General features: G+C 47.2%; 1 protein-coding gene across 1 annotated transcript in view; it reads left to right on the plus strand.

The window, feature by feature from the left end:
* The first annotated feature begins 884 nt into the window (after positions 1-884).
* Positions 885-22,524, plus strand: part of LOC126213579 (serine/threonine-protein phosphatase 6 regulatory ankyrin repeat subunit A-like) — an 84,914-nt gene continuing 63,274 nt past the window's right edge. The window contains exon 1 of the mRNA XM_049941426.1: positions 885-946. The gene's annotated coding sequence lies outside the window, so the exon portion shown is untranslated. The remainder of the gene's footprint in view (positions 947-22,524) is intronic.

The following is a 22,524-nucleotide window of genomic DNA, read 5'->3' on the forward strand; positions in this document are numbered from 1 at the left end:
TCTTCTCAGAGGTTTCCTGTGCACAAAGTTCGCCGTCTATGCGGTAATGGTTGACTCGCTCTTTATTGTGCCGTGAGCAACGAGTTTGCAGGATTCATCAAAAAATCAAAGCGGCTCACCTGAGTATAGTTTTTGTAGGAATTGTGAAGGACAAACGCGTTCACACCACTTACGTCCAACACGCGGAAAAGTATTATCGTCTGCCATCGCTGGAAGAGGCTTCGGCCACCTCCGACATTTGTTTCAATGAAACGTATATCTAGCAGGACCTTAAGCTAAAGATGGAGTCTCTACAATTGTCTTTACCTCTTCGATAACTGTCATCATTTAAGGATGTGCCAGGTGGCGAAACAAATTCGTCTGCGCTGTTCCTGTAGCGAAATAATTTTCCCTTCCAATTTCGTTGTGACTATCTAATCAAACACGATAAAACAGTATTCTCAAAGTGAAGGAGCGTAACACGGACAGCAGAGGGAGACTCGGCCACTGAATCCGTAGCGCAGAGTCCACAGGTGTGGCCTCGGAGAGCGCTGGCACGAAAGCAGCAGCGGTGGTGTAGCTTCAGGTCAGACTGCAGTGGCTGCTGGCAGAGAACTGCCCCGCCCGTACGCATCAGCAGCAGAGTGGCAGCAAACGCTGGATCGTTACGGCTTAGCTGTCAAAATGGCGCTGAGAGGGGCTGAGCGGACGTACAGGGAGTTGGTTTATTCGGAATGCAGTGTTCTGTCGCGGGAAGCGTGGAGGCTGCTCCGTTCTTGGAGAGAGAGAGAATAATAGTGCACGAGGCGCGGACGTGACGGCTCGCTGCGTCAGCTGCTGGTGTTGGGGGGGGGGGGGGGTCACGTGACGTCGCAGCCGCCGCCCCTCCTCTTCTAGAACAGTCTCTTGCGAGGCGGCGCTCAGTCGCTTTCCTACAGCAGGGCAGGCGTATTCGTGGACGCAACAGGTAGGACTAGTTACGTAAACGTCGATAAACTAACGATCAATTATTAGCCTCTGCACTATCGTCATTATCGGGTCGTTTATAATGAAATCTTCTTCTATAGACGCGCGAATGTTTTCGGATGTTGTTTTACTGGATTCCTAATATTCACGGTACACTCGTGAAATCCTCGTTCGGGGAAAACCCCACTTGATCGCTACCTCGGAGATGCTTTGTCCCGTGGCTAGTCCGCCGACTGTCACACCACGTCCCAACTCACTTCACTGTTGTTAACCTGCCCTTGTAGCAGCAGTAACCGATGTCGGGCTGAGCGCAAATCATTTTTTTTTCACTCCAGTCACTAATTTTTTAAGAGTTATCGACAGCCATAGTGCGCGTCATTTACGACGGCGGCCGAGTTTAGGTTCGTTCTGCGCATCTGACGCCACAAAACACAGTCATCCAATGAACAGAGAACGACGTTGCCAGAGCTCGACTGCAGTGCAGAGCACGGACGAGTGTCTTCAGTTTTAGAAACGTTCAGTCATAAATAAAGTAATTGAACAAAAGCAATGTCATGATAGCAGACTTTTATAGAATGTTTGGAAAAAGCATTCTTTATACCAATTGCTTCATATTCTATTAATTAAACCAAACAAGCAATAAGCCTACTAATTCAGGCGATAGCAAGGAAAGGTGTTTGTATCATTCTCACAAACCGCTTTTTTCGCAATAAAGAACAGCGGTAATTGTTTATTTCCTATTGTACTTCGACGAAACGTGAGTAATTCATAGTCATACCAACAGCGTTTGTCGGTATTTTGCGTCCTTTTTAGAGTCCTCCAGGAGTTCTGTTCACCGACGAGCTGCGTTGGCATAATGGTTAAGGTGCATAGGTGCTACGCAAAAGGTGCTGAGTTCAAACCTTGATGCCGGCACACTTAACTCGGCGTGTTCGGTCAGAGGGTTATCTGCCCTCTGAAATAAAAAAAACTGAGTTAATTGATCAACGACGAACCGAAACTGGTGTCTTGCGACGTATGCCACGAGCAGATGCAACGAACAAACACGAACAAAATGAGATTAAAAAAAAAAAAAACCTTGTTCGGAGCTTGATATTTTCTTTAATTATAAACAATATCAAAGTATCCAACTGCATGAATTTCAATGTAATTTTTTGAAATTCTAGTGCTTTGTCTCTTCATTATAATCATAAGTTCTCGGTTTTTCTAATTTCGTCCTCCAGTATTTCTTTTCACATCAATTAAAAACAATGAAAAGGCACACATACAAAATTCATGTTATCTGTTTTGTTTGTATATCTTCCCTTCCGCAGTCGCTGTTTTACTGTTCATATTGAGCTATATTCTTTCGCGACAGTATTAAAAGTATTATTGAGAGCAGAATTTCGGCTCGTACGTTGCCGAGCTACTTGATTGTCTGACGCAGTTCTTTGCTTCGCTGCTTTGGCAACGTCATATTCAATGTTTTCGTCGACTGATATATGTTTTGGCAAGTATTTGCTGTCCGTTGTGACAAACACAAATTGTTTGCGCATGGTGCCTCACTGACAATAATTTTAGTTCTATGTTTTATACATCCACAATTCAGTTTTGTGTAGTTCCCCAACTTTGTTTTAATCAGAACGTTTTGGAAAAAAGCGAAATGACTGTGGTATAAATAAAAGTTTTATTACAGTCACTAAAGATGGAATATTTCCCAGTTTATAAACACTGTTTATGTTATAAAGGATGTTCATTTTAACTGGGGACATGCTTTTGTAAGTCCACAGTTTTGTTTAATGTAATTTGTCCTGCCTCGTGAAGACTGGGTGTTGTTTGATGTCCTTAGGTTAGTTAGGTTTAAGTAGTTCTAAGTTCTAGGGGACTGATGACCATAGATGTTAAGTCCCATAGTCCTCAGAGCCATTTGACCCATTTTTTGTAATTTGTCTACTTCCTTTTGATTGATTGAAGTCCTTTAAAATACAGTCAAACGCGCCCGGTGTAAATAAAACTTTTATTTCAGTCGCGAAAGACGGAATATTTCTCAGTATTACATACGACACCTATCAGGTACCTAAATGAAATGAGATATTGTTATACAGTAAATTTTATATGAAATATAGATATCTTGTCCACATTTCATTCTCAACATTGTGGCAACTAAAATCGACCATACGGAAAGTATACGCTATGGACTTTTACCTCTGCAAAGTCTTCAAAATTTCGTGCAATGGTTTACTACATTTAATGCTGCACATCGAAACAAAATTAAGTCATTTATGGGGGGAAGGTATCAGTCAAGAACATGTGTAAAAACCAAATTTTGGGGCCAAACAGTTTATGTGAAATCGAATGATAAGAGTGTCAAAGCAGTCGGAACACCACGTGTCAGCACAGGCGAGCAGTGCAGTGATGACAAAATCGCGCACAGCGCGGAATGCGGGGAGCACGTCTCTGCAACAGCGAAAGGGTCAATGCGGCCGTGGTGGCTTTACTTCATGAACTGCGCGCTCCCCCGTAAACGTAAGCTTGCGAACTGTAGTATACTATGGCGCTGCTTCTCTTGGGCCGTACAACTGGCAACGCAGCAATCTCCCGCGTCTGGGCGGGCATGCGCGAGCCGCCGAGATAAAAGAATTGATATAGTGAAACAAGGTTTCCCTAGTATGAAAATAAACATCAAATTTCTTCTCTTATGTTACTCCAAAGTTTCGTAAGCTATTGAGGTCTTTGTTGCCAATTACTTGTTTAATGAGGCAGAATTCTGTCGCAGTAGCTGCTGTGAGATGAGTTTGTGCTAATTACGCTTTGTTTTGACAATGGAAGTACTATTAAACCTGTGAACAAGAAATGTGGACGTTACTCATAAATGGTGATGTTTCTTCGAATCAGAAAACTTTAACAACTCACACAAAGACTGCCAATTCTGTTGCAATTTTGGTTGAATCCCCATAACCCATCGGTATTTTTAACACTGAGCGACTGGAATAGAAACTTGCCAAAGGATTTTATTCCTTCTCTTGATCTGAGGATGATTTAAATTAATGACGAACGTTCTTTCAGGCGGAATGATAGGAACATGCCAGATGCTGGTTACTCACATACGGCTTGCAAAACTCACAATGTGCAGTTCGCGAATAAAATAGTTCTTACTGAGAAAAATAAAAAAATGATATGTCGCACAACACAATGGTCAGTGCATTGTCAGCAGTTGAGCATAATGCGCACGAAAGTAATGCGGAAGGTAGCCATTTGTGCCTTGTGAGCGATAGTTCGAAAAACATTGTCATGAAAGTAGAGGTACCTTTGTCAGAAATACATTTCAACAAATTAAATGTATTTAATTACCACACTCTTTCAGGAAACTCCTACTTTCGTAATAATACCGACATTTTTTTTTATTTGTGTAGCCTGTTGCATAATTAGTTTATTAATGCTGATACTATGTATGCAACAATTGAAATCGTTTCTCTCAACATGGCGAGCCAATGAAAACATGATTATTTGGACTGTTTTTCGACTGTTTCTAGCTTGCAGTGGAAATGTGATGTCCACCTGTACATAGAGTAATGTCTCTTATTACATCAGTATCCAAATAACGATAGTGGAACTTACGTACTACATTCCTTTGGACGATTTTTTCCAGATGCACAATGGGGTCATATCTGTGGAAATTACACGTTTTCGACTTTTTGCAACAGATCGTAGAGATACGTCAGCATAACAGGCAACGAGTAGATAACCATGTTTTACTTTCCTGCCTTGCCTCGAAATCACGTGATTTTATAATATTCCTTACTTCCTTAATCACCACCTTCAGGATGAATCGTCTGTCTGTTCTTACGGTCTGAAAACATTGTGGAGGCAGAAAATATAATCAGAATTGCTAATGGCTCACCAGTTATTGAACTGTGCATTGTTCTTGATGAAAGAATAAACAAAACGAAAGAACTGTACAGATGTATGTAACTGTAAACTATTATGTACTAACGAAAATAGATGGAGCGCTTAAACGGCGAAAAACGAAACATTACTCAGTGACAGTAAAATACAGTATACAGAAAGGCCATATTTTTCGGATGGGCAGTACTTTCACTGGCCATATGCGCCATGCCAAGTGGACATACGGCAGGACTGCCTCCCCCCTCCATCCCTGCCTCAGTGCTCGCGCGGCGCGAGAAACTGTGCCGCAACCAGAGCGCCACGCGACCTGGCGCAGACGCGCGTCGCGTCCCAGTCGCGTCGCGTCGCAGTTCGGGCGGTCCCATTTGAACCTGTGAACTTACGAAAACGCGTGCTGCGCTGCGTCTTGCTATACGCGTCTCAGTTTGCGTCTAGCCTGTGTTTGAATACGCATAGCTATACCAGTTTCTTTGGCGCGTATGAATAGTTTTGAAGAACATCAATAGTGTGTCGGCTATCGATGCTTAAGTAACACTAAGTAGTGGCCTTCTTTTGTTGCGGGAGCGTGAGGCCGTGGGGCGGCACGCGGGGGCAACCGCTGCCGGAGGGTGCGGCTTTGGCCGCCCCGCCTCCCCCACTTCCGCACCCGCCGCCCATACAGCGGCAGGGCGGCGCGGCTCTCACGCTGGCATTCTGGCCTAGCGTGAACCAGTGCAGACGTGACCACGTGCGTGAATTACGTTACCCGGTCGCGACTGACGTGAGGTGGCCATTCTGTGCCGCCTCAGAGGCGAGGACAACTTTTCCGCTACTGGAGACCTGCCAGTTTAGCAGTGCGGAAGTACACTTCTCGGCGAATTTGACGAATTCTTCCGAGAAAGTTTGCCGAGTAATGTGTCTCACGTCGCCAGAAGACGTCGTACAAGTGTTGCCGGTACATCGCTCCTAGACGAACGCATTACTCGGGGACTTCGACGTCGAGAACCCGTAGTGTCTGTTCCTTAGTTTAGCTGTTAAGTCCCACAGTGCTCAGAGCCATTTGTTCCTTAGTTTCTGTCGCCTAGTGTTTTCAGCCAACGTGTAGAGCACCTTTTCGGCCCGCTAGATGGCGGTGCCATAGGTCCAACGGATATGAACTGCGTTTTTAAATAGGAACACTCATTTAGCCAGATGGCGCTACGGTTGGCCCGCTAGATGGCGCTGCCATAGGTCAAAGGGATATCAACTGCGTTTTTTTAAAAATAGGAACCCCCTTTTTTATTACATATTCGTGTAGTACGTAGAGAAATATGAATGTTTTAGTTGGACCACTTTTTCCGCTTTGTGATTAATGGCGCTATAATGGTCACAAACGCATAAGTACGTGGTATCACGTAACATTCCACCAATGCGAACGGTATTTGCTTCGTGACACATTACCCGTGTTAAAATGGACCATTTACCAATTGCGGAAAAGGTCGATATCGTTTTGATGTATGGCTATTGTGAACAAAATGCCCAACGGGCGTGTCTTAAGTATGCTGCTCGGTATCCTGGACGACATCATCCTAGTGTCCGGACCGTTCGCCGGATAGTTACGTTATTTGAGGAAACAGGAAGTGTTGAGCCACATGTGAAACGTCAACCACAACCAGCAACAAATGATGATGCCCAAGTAGGTGTTTCAGCTGCTGTCGCGGCTAATCCGCACGTCGGTAGCAGACAAATTGTGCGGGAATGGGGAATCTCAAAAACGTCGGTGTTGAGAATGCTACATCAACATCGATTGCACCCGTACCATATTTCTGCGCACCGGGAATTGCATGGCGATGACTTTGAACGTCATGTATAGTTCTGCCACTGGCCACAATAGAAATTACGGGACGATGACAGATTTTTTGCACGCGGTAGACTTAGCGTCATTCACCGACAGCGGTAACGTAAACCGGCATAGTATGCACTACTGGGCAACGGAAAATCCACGATGGCTGCTACTAATTGTGCAATCTAAATTGTGCAATGTATACTGATTTCCCATGTAAAGTTCTACCGGCGTTACTACAAGATATTTCACTGCATGACAGAATGGCGATGTACTTCCAACTCGATGGATGTCCGGCACATAGCTCGGCGTGCGGTTGAAGCGGTATTTAATAGCATATTTCATGACAGGTGGATTGGTCGTCGAAGCACGATACCGTGGCCCCCACGTTCACCGGATCTGACGTCCCCGGATTTATTTTTGTGGGGAAAGTTGAAGGATATTTGCTATCGTGATCCACCGACAACGCCTGACTACATGCGTCAGCGGATTGTCAATGCATGTGCGAATATTGCGGAAGGCGAACTACTCGCTGTTGAGAGGAATGTCCTTACACGTATTGCCAAATGCATTCTGGTTGACGGACATGATTTTGAGCATTTATTGCATTAATGTGGTATTTACAGGTAATCACACTGTAACAGCATGCATTCTCAGAAATAAGATCACAAAGGTACATGTATCACATTAGAACAAGCGAAATAAAATGTTCAAACGTACCTACGTTCTGTATTTAATTTAAAAATCCTACCTGTTACGAACTGTTCGCCTCAAATTGTGAGCCATTTGTTTGTGACTATTACAGCGCCATCTATCACAGAGCGAAAAAAGTGGTCCAACTGAAACATTCATCTCTCTTTACGTACTACACGAATATGTAATAAGAATGGGGGTTCCTATTTAAAAAAAAAAAGCAGTTAATATCCGTTTGACCTATGGCAGCGCCATCTGTTTCCCTCCTTAAAGGTAGACAAGTTTCGTTTTTTTTGTCTTTTCGTTTGACGCTTATTTCGTGAGATATTTGGCCCGGTCTCTATCAATGGACCACTCTGTGTGTGTGTGTGTGTGTGTGTGTGTGTGCGTGTGCGTGTGTGTGTCACAATGACAGTTACCTTTTAATTATTTTCCTTAATTGTGCTTCATATTTTAGGAATAAATGCAACGTAATTCGTGGAATTTGGGTCTAAGAATGTAGGCGCCGTCTGACGTACGTCATGCACACCTCAGGCCGTAAAATGCTGCGTAATGTGCCGCTGAGGTGTCGAAATCTTTCTTAAAGCCGAAGATACCGTCGTGTTGTATTTACAGTCTAGTCTAAACGTGCTCGGAGCTGCAGACACGGAATGTCGGCTATCCGGTGACACAGTGACTCCGCATAGTGTTCGTCTAATACGTGATCGTATGTTTAAGGGTGTATAAAGGGCCGAAAACTGGCGGATTGGAACGAAGCAGGTACAAGCACGTCCTTATTGATCAGTGAAAATGAGAATGCAGTAAAGAAACACAGGTTTGCTGCGTGAATAAACACGGTTAAGCATTCAGAAGTACAGATAGGCAATGTAAGGCGCAAAATTAGTATTCGTCTGCAGTACTGTAAATCACACTTTGAAAATAGAACGTTGTCAGTAGGGCCTCCTTTCCTCCTATAATCGCTGGCATTCTTCTTGGAATGGATTTCACCAGAGATTCTGTTGTTTGCACTGTAATTTTACGGCATTCCTCTTGGAGAGCGGTCTGTCGATCAATTCTATTGGATGTCTGACGTGATGTTTTGGTCGAGCAAATGCCACAAATTGTCGATAGGATTAGTGTCTGGGGTGTCTGCACCCAGTGGGGCCTGTTATACACCAGCCACAGTTAGAGCAGCACGTTTTGAATGAATGTCTTGTGTGAAAATATAATACCCATATGATTCACAGTACTGTTTTTAGGGTATTTATGGTGCATCTTGTGGTCCATAATGCCATCAATAAGCACCCTCACACATGTACTGAAACCATGTGTAACTGGAGATATTACATTTCTCTCTTCAAGTTCACAATTCTTTTTCCTCCACGCTGTTACGCGCCCTTTACACGTAAACAGCTCAAATCCATTATCGTCAGTAAATACAATCTTCCTGCAGAAATCAAACGCACCTGATTTATGTTCCCTTTGAAATGCAACGCGCTTTCTTCTACTCACTTCACTTCACTGACGTACGGTTTTCTGCGGTCTGTTCGTGCAGAAACAGGCATTCCTGTACGCACACGAAAATCAGTAGCGAGATGTGGGGCGCTCAGTTTCGAATTTTTGATGTCTTCTCGAAGTAGCTGTCGTTTCTCCATCTCGGACAGAACTGCAGCACGACCGCTTCGCGATTCGTTTTCGTACTTTCTGCTCCGATTGAACGTGTGTGTAATACTCGTAACTGTACTTCTGTGTGTACCGGCGGTTTCTCCAAAACACTTTCCTCGTCGAAACAACCTGAGGCACGTATCTCTTCGTTTATAGTTTCGCAACGCTCTCGACCTATATGGCGTGAGTATGACTGAACGGCTTCCAGACCGGAGAGGCAGCTGTTCGGTGGGCTGGATGGAACACGAACGAACGCGACAGGCCGTGTGTCGGCGCGGCTGTTGCCCAGTGGGGGAGGACTCGTTTGACGGTCTTACGTAGCGTGCGTTTGGTCACAAATAGAGGTGAAGACCGGTTTATTGCCAAGTGTAGAAATCAACCGATGTAAGGAAATAGTTGCTATTCGTTTCGCAGCAATATTTGTATGACTGTATTACAGTCTATGCGCCACGGTCGGTCGAATAGTTTGTAGGGTGACTGTACTTGGGGTCACAACACGTTCCACGAACGACGCCCTGTTCTCCGAACTGTGGTAGCTTTGTTTACAAAAAGATGTTGCAACTTTTGCCGGTAGCAATACGTCAAATTCAGTGTAAAGAGCGGTGAAGTGTATACTACTCTAATTACCAATATGTGCTCAGTTTACTTTGAAAAAAAGTTGCTCTAGTGACCCGAAGAGGCGGCAACGTGTATCTCAGACTTACTCGGGCTATGCAGGCAGAATAGGTCCAGCTTGCTACTAAATGGCCGAATAGAAATGAAAGAAAATTGAAGAGTTCGCTCAGAAATGCTCAGTTACGAAACAAATGTTACTCCTGTTTAGAAGTGAAACCGTGAAAGAAAGTACACCCGAAGAAATAGGCAGCATACTTCGGACTTGGTCTTCTTCTCAATAAAATTGCCTCGTGTTTAATGTACGGAGCCCTGGAATGCAACCGATGTGATACTGTCGTAATTGCCGGCGGATAGTACCACGGAGGGCACTAGTATCAACTAAAATACTATTATGCTCAACACGATGTTTCGGCTCTTATGCAGTTTATAGTGCCCATGCGCTGATCACGAGAAAAGTGCCTATTTTTGAAGGGAACGCGTATTTCTGAAGATATAAGCATATATATGCACGGAATACCAAAAAAGTACTTATTTTCATATGGATGCAAAAAAAAAAAATCAATTAACTGTCTGCTTCGACCAACTTGCCAATATGCTGCAGACTCTTTAATATATTTCTTCACAGTCTTTACCCGTAGGTAAAGCTTACAGTTTCATACATCCTAACCATGATAGCTATAGTTGGCTTTGCATATTGTTGCATATGGTATATGTCCCTGTTGCTCACAGTTATATATATCTTGATCAGTGCGCCCAACAACCTATATTTTTCTGTTGAGGCTGTCTGTTTTGAATTATCGTATATCACTGTGTGTGCCAAAATGGCAAGAAATTTTCGAGATGTGAGTGACTTTGTAATGGAAGATTTATACCATGTTACGGAGAACACCCAAAGTTCTATACAATGGGCTAGGCAACAAGGTCTTTTGAAGAACGATATGGTGTGTGAAAATGGGAATTGTGTTGGATACACAGGAGAAAACTACGGGGAAAGATGGCGAAATTTGGCGCTGCTCCGTTGGCAGGGCCTGCAGAATGAAATGTTCAGTCAGGAAAATGTCATTTATTGCTGGCAGTCATTCGGACATTTGTAAAATTTTGCGACTGTCTTAGATGTGGGCTTTCGAACTCAATAAGCAAAAGTTTTTAATGAGGGAGCTCAAAATTGGCAGTGAGCAGACTGTGGTCGATTGGTGCCAATTTTGTAGGGATATCTGCCATGAATATTTCGTAATTGAGCCAATAGTTTTGGGCGGCCCTGGCCATACTGTTGAAGTAGACGAGAGCTGCTTCGTCAGGAGAAAGTAAAGGTCATAGTGTGCGGGAGCAATGGGTCCTGACGTTGAGACAAAGCAAAGCTTTATGGTTGCTGTGCCACGTCGTGATGCTACGCATTTGCTGCAACAGTATATTTTGCCTGGAACCACAGTAGTTTCCGATTTGTGGCAAGCTTACAACACCATAGGTAACATGGGCTACAATCATCTGTCAATCATTCGCTTTATTTTGTCGATCCCTTTACAAACGATACCACAAATCACGTGGAGTCAGTCTGGCAAAAAGCTAAAGAAAAAAATAAAAGGCGTTTCGGAACTCACCGTGCTCTGCTGAATAAGTACCCGGCGGAATTTCTCTGACGTCAACGTTTTGGGAAAAATACATTCCACAGTGTCATTGAGCGTGTTCGAAAAATCTATCGCAATGCCGCAAATTAACTTGAGGTAGCTGTTTTTATCTAATCTGTGATTCGAGCTTTAATGTATATCTGTGCAAAATAAACAAATACGATTTTTTGAGAAAATTTTGTTATTAATTCCATCTTTTTTGCAAAAAAAAATGATTTTGTAATTCCGTGCAGACATATGCAATACATCATTCCTGATAAAAAAAATTTTTTTTGAGGCAGTTAATTGATCTATTTTTTTTGCATCCGTACGAAACGCATCAGATATGATTGTAACACACAATTTTTGAAATAAAAAATGTTTTGGTATTCCGTGCATATATGTGCTTTCGAACTCAATAAGCAATTGAGAAATACGCGTTTCCTCGAAAAATAGGTACTTTCCTCGTGATCAGGCATTTACTCCCTAAACTGCAGAAGTGCCGATTTTTCTTCATAATACTACCCGTTTATGCCAGTTCCGCTCGCGAATTCCGGATTTCGCCCTCGTGCTCATTTCGCTGCAAGCCCGTAAGTCTGGAGGAGGCGCGCTGGCGCTGCGAAACAGCAGTCTGGCCGCAGGAAGCGGGCGTCCGCGCACCGCAGGTCAGCTAACTGCGTGTCGCCAGCTCAGGGTCAGCCGGTGACGTCAGCGGCAGGGAAGTGCGCAGCGGCGAGGCCGAGAGTGCGCACACTACCCTCCTCCAAATACCGCAACGTGGTGCAGGCGGTTACTCAGTCTTACTGCACTCCCCATCACAGTATTAATTCGGTACCACTTCCCGTTTAGATTTGGTTGTTGCACGAGACATGTGTTGCAGTAGAGCAATTAACGAATTACGATTGCGCGGGTGAGAGCGTACTGTTGGATTCACAATGGTAGATTCCGTACGCTTCATATCTTCGACAGCGATGTTTCAGACTGATGCGTAAAACATCGGGCCATAAAAAAATGTGTAGGCCACATGAAGTTTTCAGGTGGAAGAATGTTTCCTTCAGCTCATATGAAAGATGTGATTGTTCGTATGTTGGCGTAGTTTGACAACACAAATTGTATCGTTTATCGTTCCGGTTATAAAAGTGTTTGGTCGACTGTGAGTCAGCCTCTCCTCTCCTCTCCTCTCCTCTCCTGTCCTGCGCTTCGTTAGTGCTGCTCCCTCGTCACTGACTTCACGACGCTCCCAGTAGAGTCCCCCAGCCACCAGGAAGAGCTGCCTCAGCAGTCGGGCAGAGGTGAAGATGGGGTGAGGTGACGGGCGCCAGCCGAGAGACTCGGCCGGGGATCGAACCCGGCTACGCTGACCGCGAGAGCACGGGCTGGTGCGCGCTGCTCACTGCTGGTCGCTGCGCTCCGCCCCGCCCCTCCCCCCCCCCCCCCCGCCCCTCCCCTGCTGCACGTACTCACCCTCCCGGGATTCTTCAGTTCGTTACTCATATAGCGATGTCTGGACGAACGCCGGACATATGCCACGCCGGACATTTGCCACGCCTGCCACTTCACCAGGTAGCGATCCCTCAGGTAAGGGACGCCCTTCCTCGTACTTATTCTGTCCGCTTTCAAACCGCCGTCTCCACATCTTACTCGGTACAACCAGTACGTAAGGGACCTTCTTCCTCGACATCTTGGCCAAATACAGAGCTCCTTTTCCGAAATCGAAGTATTAATAACTTTTGGGAAATGAAAGCAATACCGACGCTTATGCCAGTATGTAATTAGTTCTGCCAAATATAAATATAGATTCGTATGTCTGTACGGTAGCTTCCTTTCACGCTTACTGATTGCGATAGAAACAATTCGTCGCCATGGGAGCAACAAGAAAGGAACGATGTAAAGAGAATGCGAATGTACGCTAATCATTTCTTTTTTATCACTGCATTTGTGCCTACTTTAATTACTACAACTGCATGCTGAAAAGACAACAAGGAAAGAAGAAATGGGTATGTCAATGTTTGAAAAGAAGAACGACATACTCCATATTAATTTACTCTCTAAAATGCGATATCCCTACTCTCTAAAATGCGATATCCCTTGCGGCGAAACATTAGTTAGTAAAGTATAGCGGGACAATGTTCAAAACATGACTGAAAATTCGTTCACTAAATAAAGGTAAGAACATCTGTGATTGACGTGTCGACGTTACAATTTTAAAATGTTAGAAATAAGGAAATAAAGTAATACAGAATGCTGTGCTTGTAACGTACGTTGTTGTTCTACATTTTTTACCTCTGGTATTTACAGGGTCACAGAGAAAGCATCCTAGGTTTTGGAGGGAAAAGCCGTGATTTTAATGATCTACACTAAAACAGAAGCAAGATGCACAACTTAAGGAAAAACAATGTAATGCGTGTTCCAGCTCACAAACGACATTGAAACAGATAGTTCCTGTGACTTAGTATGGGCAGAGGTTATATTGGACAACCGCAATAAATTGATAACTGGCTCTTTTTACCGACCCCCGGTGTCAGATGAAACAATTGCTGAACAGTTCAAAGAAAACTTGAGTCTCATCACAAATAGGTGCCCTACAAATACAATTACAGCTGGCAGTGATTTCAGTCTACCTTCCGTATGTTGACAAAAATTTATTTTCAGACCATATTGTAGATAGAAAACAAGTTCCGTAATCGTTCTAAATGCTTTTTTAAAAATTATTTTGAAGAATTAGTTCACGAAGCCATTCAAATTGCAAATGGTTACGAAAACGCACTTACCTCTTAGCCACAAATAATTCTGAGCATCACGGCGGATACAGTCGTAGCGAGGCTCAATTCTGTAACAAAGAAATTCACCAAAACTAAACGCGAAATATATCTATTTATAAAAGCAACTAAAAATTCGGTTGACGTCTTTCTAAGAGACAGTCTCCAATCCTTCAAAAGTATGTAAGTGAAGACCATATGTGGCTTAAGTTCAAACAAATAGTATCAACAGCTGTCGAGAGAAAAAATGGTTCAAATGGCTCTGAGCACTATGGGACTCAACATCTGTGGTCATAAGTCCCCTAGAACCTAGAACTACTTAAACCTAACTAACCTAAGGACATCACACACATCCATGCCCGAGGCAGGATTCGAACCTGCGACCGTAGCGGTCGCGCGGTTCCGGACTGAGCGCCTAGAACCGCTAGACCACCGCGGCCGGCAGCTGTCGAGAGATTCATACCAAATAAATTAAAGGAACTGATCCCCCATGGTACAAAAAACACGACAAAAAGCTGCTGCAGGAGCACCGAAAAAAGTATGTATAATTTAGACGAACGCAAAATCTCCAAGATTGACCAAGTTTTACCGAGGCTCGAAATTTGGTGCGGATTTAAATGCGACATGCATTTAATAGTTTCTACAACGAAACTATCTCTAGACATGTGGCGGAAAATCCAAAGAGACTGGTTCTGTGTTAAGTAAACCAGCCCCCCCAGGGGGTCCACAACTCTTTTGTGGACACGTGCGTAGCGAGCACGGGACCCCGAGCTAATGTGGCCCTCCTTCCTTTCCGGGCTGCATACCTTCCCTTTCCGCATCCTTACCCGTCCCTCATCGTCGCCCCCCCCCCCCCCCCGCTCCACGCCCCTGGTTCTTTCCTTCCCTTTCTCCCCCTCTGGGAGTATGGTTTGTGCCTACGTCCGGAGACGGACGCTCGAAACTGTTACAAATTCCTTGCTTTCAACACTTGCAAGTCTTCGTCCTTCCTCTGTCCTTCTCTTTTCCTTCCCTCTTCTCTTTGCCCTTTTCTCCGCTGCGGCGTTTGAGACCCCTCTTCTTTCCTTTCTCTTTTTTCCTCCCTGTGCGTGTCTGAAGGCCGACCCACGCACTTCCATGCGTAGCCGGTGACGGGGTAACGCGTAATTCCCCGCCCCGGGTAGACAGGTAGGACACATACGTACCCCCTGGTAACGGCCAGGCCCAGGGAGGGGTGATTACCCGAGCTGATACCTTCCGAAAGTGCCCATTGTCGGGAGGTGTGACCTGAGGTGTGAACAATCACCTAAGGCGGGAGTGCCCTCAGTGAGGGCCCCCACAAGGGAGGAGCGCGCCATCGGAGACGCCGGTAATCATGGGGGATTATTCCGCAATGGTTTCCTCACCTTCCACTATGTCTGCTCACAAACGTAAGTTCACTGAGTCTCAGCCACAGACAGTTCTTCCATCGTTGCCACAGTTCCTTGTTGTTTCCCGGTCTGCCGAAGGTCACGACTTCTCCACGGTCAACCCTTTCATTATTCAGAAAGGTGTCGACGCAATTGCAGGTCCTGTAAAGTCTTGTTCCACATTACGGAATGGCACCTTGTTGTTAGAAACAGTCAGTGCCCTCCAGGCACAAAAATTGCTGCGTTCCTCTCTGCTCCACACCTTCCCTGTCCGGGTGGAACTGCACCGTACCTTAAATTCCTCGCGTGGAGTCGTTTATACACGCTCCCTCGATGGATTGTCTGACGAAGAAATTGAGCACTACCTGTCTGACCAGGGCGTAACGGCTGTTCATAGAGTTACGAAAAGGGTTGACACGAACATCATTCCAACCCGCACTGTCTTCTTGACATTTGACATTCAACTCCCATCGAAAATCAAAGCAGGCTATGAGATAATTTCCGTTCGCCCTTACATCCCAAACCCTACGCGTTGCTATCGGTGTCAGCGGTTCAATCACACCAGCCAGTCCTGTTCCAATCCGGCCAAATGTGTTACGTGTGGCAAGGATGCCCATGAGGGTGCTTGTCCACCTCCATCCCCTCGCTGCATCAACTGTATGGGTGACCACGCTGCTTCCTCTCGAGATTGCCCCGTTTTTAAGGACGAAAAGCTCATCCAGGAAATCAGAGTGAAGGAAAAGGTGTCGACCTTTGCTGCTCGAAAATTATTCGCCAGTCGACAGCCCACTGCCTCAGACAGGCAAATACAGCACTGTCCTTGCCTCTCCTCGGCCAACAAAAGGAGGCAGCCACGCAGACTTGCGACCTCACCTTTAGTGCCACGGTCGTCAGATCGGCCAGCGCAAAGATCGCCCGTTCAACCTTTCGCCTGCCCACTCTATGGCTCACCCTTCGTCGGGTTCTGCTAAATCTCGAGCCCAAAAGTCAGACGCCAAGTCTTCGAAAAAAGAGCATACTCGTGAAGAGTTTTTACGTACCGCAACTTCACAACCATCGGTTCCTCCTTCATCTAAACATCATACTTCCAAGAAGGCTACAAAGAAACCCAGTTCCTCTCCTTCTCCGCCAAGGCGTGTCCCTTCTACAGCTCCACCTGGCGGAAATCGCCCTCGGCCGTCTTCCGTGTCGCCGAGGCGCACTGCTGGTGGCCGGTCAACCGGCCGATCGCTGGTGGCAGGAGCTGCTCCTGACCAACCTATGGATCAGGGTCTTCTGCCTTCGGCTGAATGCCATTCCATGCTGTCTGTCGCAAGCTGAGCAGTCGTTGAGTTGACAGCACCCTTGGTCCCCCCCAGGGGATCCACAACTCTTTTGTGGATACGTGCGTAGCGAGCACGGGACCCCGAGCTGATGTGGCCTTCCTTCCTTTCCGGGCTGTATACCTTCCCTTTCCGCATCCTTACCCATTCCCCATCTTCGCCACCCCCCCCCCCCCCTTCACCTCTGGCTCTTTCTTTCCCTTTCTCTGGGGTTATGGTTTGTGCCTACGTCCGGAGACGGACGCTTGTACATATCCTACATTCTTCGCCTTCATTCCTTGCTTGTAAGTCTTCATCCTTCCTTTGTCCTTCTCTTTTCCTTACCTCTTCTCTCTACCTTCTCCGCTGCGGCGTTTGAGACCTCTCTTCTTTCCTTTCCCTTTCTCTTTCTTCCTCCCTGTGCGTGTCTGAAGGCCAACCCACGCACTTCCATGCGTAGCCGGTGACGGGGTAACGCGTAATTCCCCGCCCCGGGTAGACAGGTAGGACACGTACGTACCCCCTGGTAACGGCCAGGCCCAGGGAGGGGTGATTACCCGAGCCTTCAGAAAGTGCCGATTGGTCCCTCCGTCCGTTTGTCGGGAGGTGTGACCTGAGGTGTGAACAATCACCTAAGGCGGGAGTGCCCTCAGAGAGGGCCCCCACAAGGGAGGAGCGCGCCATCGGAGACGCCGGTAATCATGGGGGATTCTTCCGCAATGGTTTCCTCACCTTCCACTATGTCTGCTCACAAACGTAAGTTCACTGAGTCTCAACCACAGTCAGTTCTTCCATCGTTGCCACAGTTCCTTGTTGTTTCTCGGTCTGACGAAGGTCACGACTTCTCCACGGTCAACCCTTTCATTATTCAGAAAGGTGTCGACGCAATTGCAGGTCCTGTAAAGTCTTGTTCCAGATTACAGAATGGCACCCTGTTGTTAGAAACAGTCAGTGCCCTCCAGGCACAAAAATTGCTGCGTACGTCACTATTACACACCTTCCCTGTCCGGGTGGAACCGCACCGTACCTTAAATTCCTCGCGTGGAGTCGTTTATACACGCTCCCTCGATGGACTGTCTGACGAAGAAATTCAGCACTACCTGTCTGACCAGGGCGTAACGGCTGTTCATAGGGTTATGAAAAGGGTTGACACGAACATCATTCCAACCCGCACTGTCTTCTTAACATTTGACAAAGTTCAACTACCATCGAAAATCAAAGCAGGCTATGAGATAATTTCCGTTCGCCCTTACATCCCGAACCCTACACGTTGCTATCGGTGCCAGTGGTTCAATCACACCAGCCAGTCCTGTTCCAATCCGGCCGAATGTGTTACGTGTGGCAGGGAAGCCCATGAGGGTGCTTGTCCACCTCCATCCCCTCGCTGCATCAACTGTATGGGTGACCACGCCGCTTCCTCTCGAGATTGCCCCGTTTTTAAGGACGAAAAACTCATCCAGGAAATTAGGGTGAAGGAAAAGGTGTCGACCTTTGCTGCTTGAAAATTATTCGCCAGTCGACAGCCCACCGTGCCTCAGAAAGGAAACTACAGCACTGTCCTTGCTTCTCCTCGGCCAACAAAGGAGGCGGCCACGCAGACTTGCGACCTCACCTTTAGTGGGCTGGCTCTGAGCACTATGGGACTCAACTGCTGAGGTTATTAGTCCCCTAGAACTTAGAACTAGTTAAACCTAACTAACCTAAGGACATCACAAACATCCATGCCCGAGGCAGGATTCGAACCTGCGACCGTAGCGGTCTTGCGGCTCCAGACTGCAGCGCCTTTAACCGCACGGCCACTTCGGCCGGCCTCACCTTTAGTGCCACGGTCGTCAGATCGGCCAGCGAAAAATCGCCCGTTCAACCTCACCACTTTCGCCTGCCCACTCTCTGGTTCACCCTTTGTCGAGTTCTGCTAAATCTCGAGCCCAAAAGTCAGACACCAAGACTTCGAAAAAAGAGCATACTCGTGACGAGTTTTTACGTGCGGCAACTTCCCAACCATCGGTTCTTCCTTCCTCTAAACATCATACTTCCAAGAAGGCTACAAAGAAACCCAGTTCCTCTCCTTCTCCGCCAAGGCGTGTCCCATCTACAGCACCACCTGGCGGAAGTCGCCCTCGGCCGTCTTCTGTGTCGCCGAGGCGCACTGCTGGCGGCCGATCAACCGGCCGGTCGCTGGTGGCAGGAGCTGCTCCTGACCAACCGATGGATCAGGATCTTCTGCCTTCGGCTGAATGCCATTCCATGCTGTCGGTCGCAAGCTCAGAGCAGTCGTTGAGTTGACAGCGACCTTGGTCGCATTCCTCCATTTTCTGTTCACCCTATGTCCATTATCCACTGGAATATCCGCGGTATTCGAGCCAGTCGGGATGAATTGTCGATCCTCTTACAATCCTACTCGCCGGTCATCTTCTGTCTTCAGGAAACAAAGCTGCGTCCCCATGACCGCTTTGTTCTCCCTCATTTTCAGTCCGTCCGATATGATCTCCCCTCTGTTGAAGGCATTCCAGCACATGGAGGACTCATAATTCTTCTCCATGAAACTCTCCATTATCACCCAATCCATTTAAACACTTCCTTCCAAGCTGTCGCCGTCCGTCTTTCCCTTTCCGGATACACGTTCTCTCTTTGTACTGTATACATTCCATCGTCCACACCAATGGCACGAGCTGATCTCCTTCATCTTCTTGGTCAGCTTCCACCCCCATATTTGCTGGTTGGGGACTTCAATGCCCACCACCTGCTTTGGGGATCTCCACATCCTTGTCCACGTGGCTCACTATTGCTAGACGTCTTCCACCAAGCAGATCTAGTTTGCCTCAACACTGGGGTCCCTACGTTTTTGTCTGCCTCCACGGCAAATTTCTCTCATTCGGACCTTTCGGTCGGTACTGTTCCGCTAGCTCGGCGCTTCGAATGGTTCGCCCTTGATGATACACACTCCAGTGACCACTTTCCATGTGTCCTTAGACTGCAGCCTCAACGGCCATATATGCGCCTGCGACGCTGGAAGTTTGCTCAAGCCGATTGGACACTTTTTTCGTCTCTAGCGACAATCGATGACCGTCACTTTCCCAGCGTCGACGATGGGTTCACACGTATTACAGACGTTATTCTTACAGCTGCGGAACGTTCAATACCACGCACCTCCGAATTGCCCCGGCGCCCCCTAGTTCCTTGGTGGAACGAGGCATGCCGTGACGCAATACGTGAGCGGCGACGTGCTCTCCGCGTTTTCCGCCACCATCCTGCTTTGGCCAACTGTATCCGCTATAAGCAGCTACGAGCGCGATGCCGTCGTGTCATCCGCGATAGCAAGAAGGCCAGCTGGAAATTCTTTACTAGCTCATTTAACACCTCCACTCCCTCCTCGGAAGTTTGGAGTCGGCTTCGACGGTTCTCAGGCGCGCCTAGTTTCTCCCCGGTCTCTGGGCTCACTGTCGCGCATGACACATTAGTGGACCCCGTCGCAATTTCTAACTCGTTGTGTCAGCACTTTGCCGAGATTTCGAGCTCTTCAAATTAACCGCCAGCGTTTCTCCCGAAGAAACGTGCAGCGGAAGTGCGACATCTTGCTTTCTCCTCTCAAAATCGCGAAAGCTACAATACTGTTTTCTCCATGAGGGAACTCCAACATGCACTCTCTTCTTCTCGCTCCTCCGCCCCAGGACCAGATGGTATCCACGTCCAAATGTTGCTGCATTTATCAACCCATAGTCTGCGTTACCTCCTTCGCCTTTATAATCGAATTTGGACCGACAGTACTTTTCCCAGACGATGGCGGGAAGCCATCGTCGTTCCTGCCGAAACCTGGAAAGGACAAACATCTCCCCTCTAGCTATCGCCCCATTTCTCTCACGAGTAGTGTCTGTAAGGTTTTGGAGCGTATGGTGAATTACCGGTTAGCTTGGTGGCTGGAATCCCGCAGTCTTTTAACACCTGCCCAATGCGGATTCCGAAAGCATCGTTCTGCAGTTGACCATCTTGTTGCTCTCTCCACTTATATCATGAACAATTTTCTCCGGAAACGCCAAACGGTAGCAATATTTTTTGATCTGGAGCGAGCATACGATACCTGTTGGAGGACAGGCATCCTCCGCACACTGTTCTCTTGGGGCTTTCGAGGCCGGCTGCCCCTTTTTCTTCGCGAATTTATGGCAGAGCGCACATTTAGGGTGCGGGTGAACACTACTCTCTCCCGCACTTTCTCCCAAGAAAACGGGGTACCCCAGGGCTCCGTGCTGAGTGTTGTACTGTTTGCCATCGCTATAAATCCAATTATGGATTGTCTCCTTCCCAATGTCTCGGGCTCCCTCTTTGTGGATGATTTTGCGATCTACTACAGCTCTCAACGGACCAGCCTTCTTGAACGACGTCTTCAAGGATGTCTCGATCGCCTCCACTCTTGGAGCATCGAAACCGGCTTCCGTTTCTCTCCCAGTAAGACCGTTTGTGTTAATTTTTGGCGACGTAAGGAGTTTCTTCCGCCCTCCTTGCATCTAGGACCTGTCAACCTTCCGTTTTCAGACGTCGCTAAATTCTTGGGTCTTACGTTTGAAAGAAAACTGTGCTGGTCCTCCCACGTTTCCTATCTTTCGGCTCGCTGTCTGCGATCGCTTAACACCCTCCGTGTCCTGAATGGTACCTCCTGGGGAGCGGACCGAGTGGTCCTTCTCCGCCTCTATCGCGCCTTAGTGCGCTCGAAATTGGATTATGGAAGCATAGTTTACTCCTCTGCTCGGCCGTCTATTCTTCGGCGTCTCGACTCTATCCACCACCGTGGATTACGTTTAGTGTCTGGAGCTTTTTACACTAGCCCTGTGGAAAGCCTTTATGCTGAGACTGCTGAACCTCCGCTGTCCAATCGGCGAGCAGTCCTTCTGAGTCGTTATGCTAGCCATCTGTCTTCCATGCCTGCTAATCCAGCCCATGACCCTTTTTTCGACGCCTCCTTTGATGTAGGGTATGCTGGCCGCTCCTCCTCCCTACTACCCCCGGGAGTCCGCTTCCGTCAACTGCTCCATTCTCTTTCCTTCCGCTTTCCTAAAACCTTTTTGACAACTTGGGGTACAGCACCGCCTTGGCTCCGTCCCCGGATCTGCCTGCTCCGCGACCTTTGTCGATTTCCCAAGGATGGTACCCCTACACTTGTTTATCGTCGGGCATTTGCTGCTCTATGTGCACAAATGACGGACGCCACATTTATTTACACCGACGGCTCGAAAACATCGTTAGGTGTAGGGAGTGCCTATATTGTTGGCGACACCCCAAATCAATTTCGGCTTCCCGACCAGTGTTCGGTGTATACTGCGGAGCTTTACGCTGTTCTCCAGGCTGTCCACTACATCCGCCGCCATCGGCGGATACAGTACGTTATCTGCTCAGATTCTCTCAGCTCTCTCCTCAGTCTCCAAGCTCTTAACCCTGTGCACCCTCTGGTCCACCGGATTCAGGACTGTCTGCGCTTGCTCCATCTGGGGGGCGTCTCGGTGGCGTTCCTCTGGCTCCCGGGACACATTGGTATCTGTGGGAATGAGGCGGCCGATATAGCGGCCAAGGCTGCAGTCTCTCTTCCTCGGCCAGCTATTCAATCGCTTCCCTTCACCGATCTACGGAGCGGTTTATGTCGCAAAGTTGCTCATTTATGGCATGCGCATTGGTTAACACTTCCCAATAATAAATTGCGGGAAGTGAAAGCTCTTCCTTGCGCTTGGACTTCTTCCTCCCGAACGCGTCGTCGGGAGGAGGTAATTTTAACTAGACTCCGGATAGGGCACTGTCTTTTTAGCCGTCGACATCTTTTAAGCGGCGATCCTCCCCCACTCTGTCCCCACTGCTCTCAGCTGTGGACGGTAAGACACCTTTTAATTGAATGCCCCTATTTTA

The sequence above is a fragment of the Schistocerca nitens genome, chromosome 11, assembly GCF_023898315.1.
Source record: "Schistocerca nitens isolate TAMUIC-IGC-003100 chromosome 11, iqSchNite1.1, whole genome shotgun sequence".
Taxonomy (NCBI): domain Eukaryota; kingdom Metazoa; phylum Arthropoda; class Insecta; order Orthoptera; family Acrididae; genus Schistocerca; species Schistocerca nitens.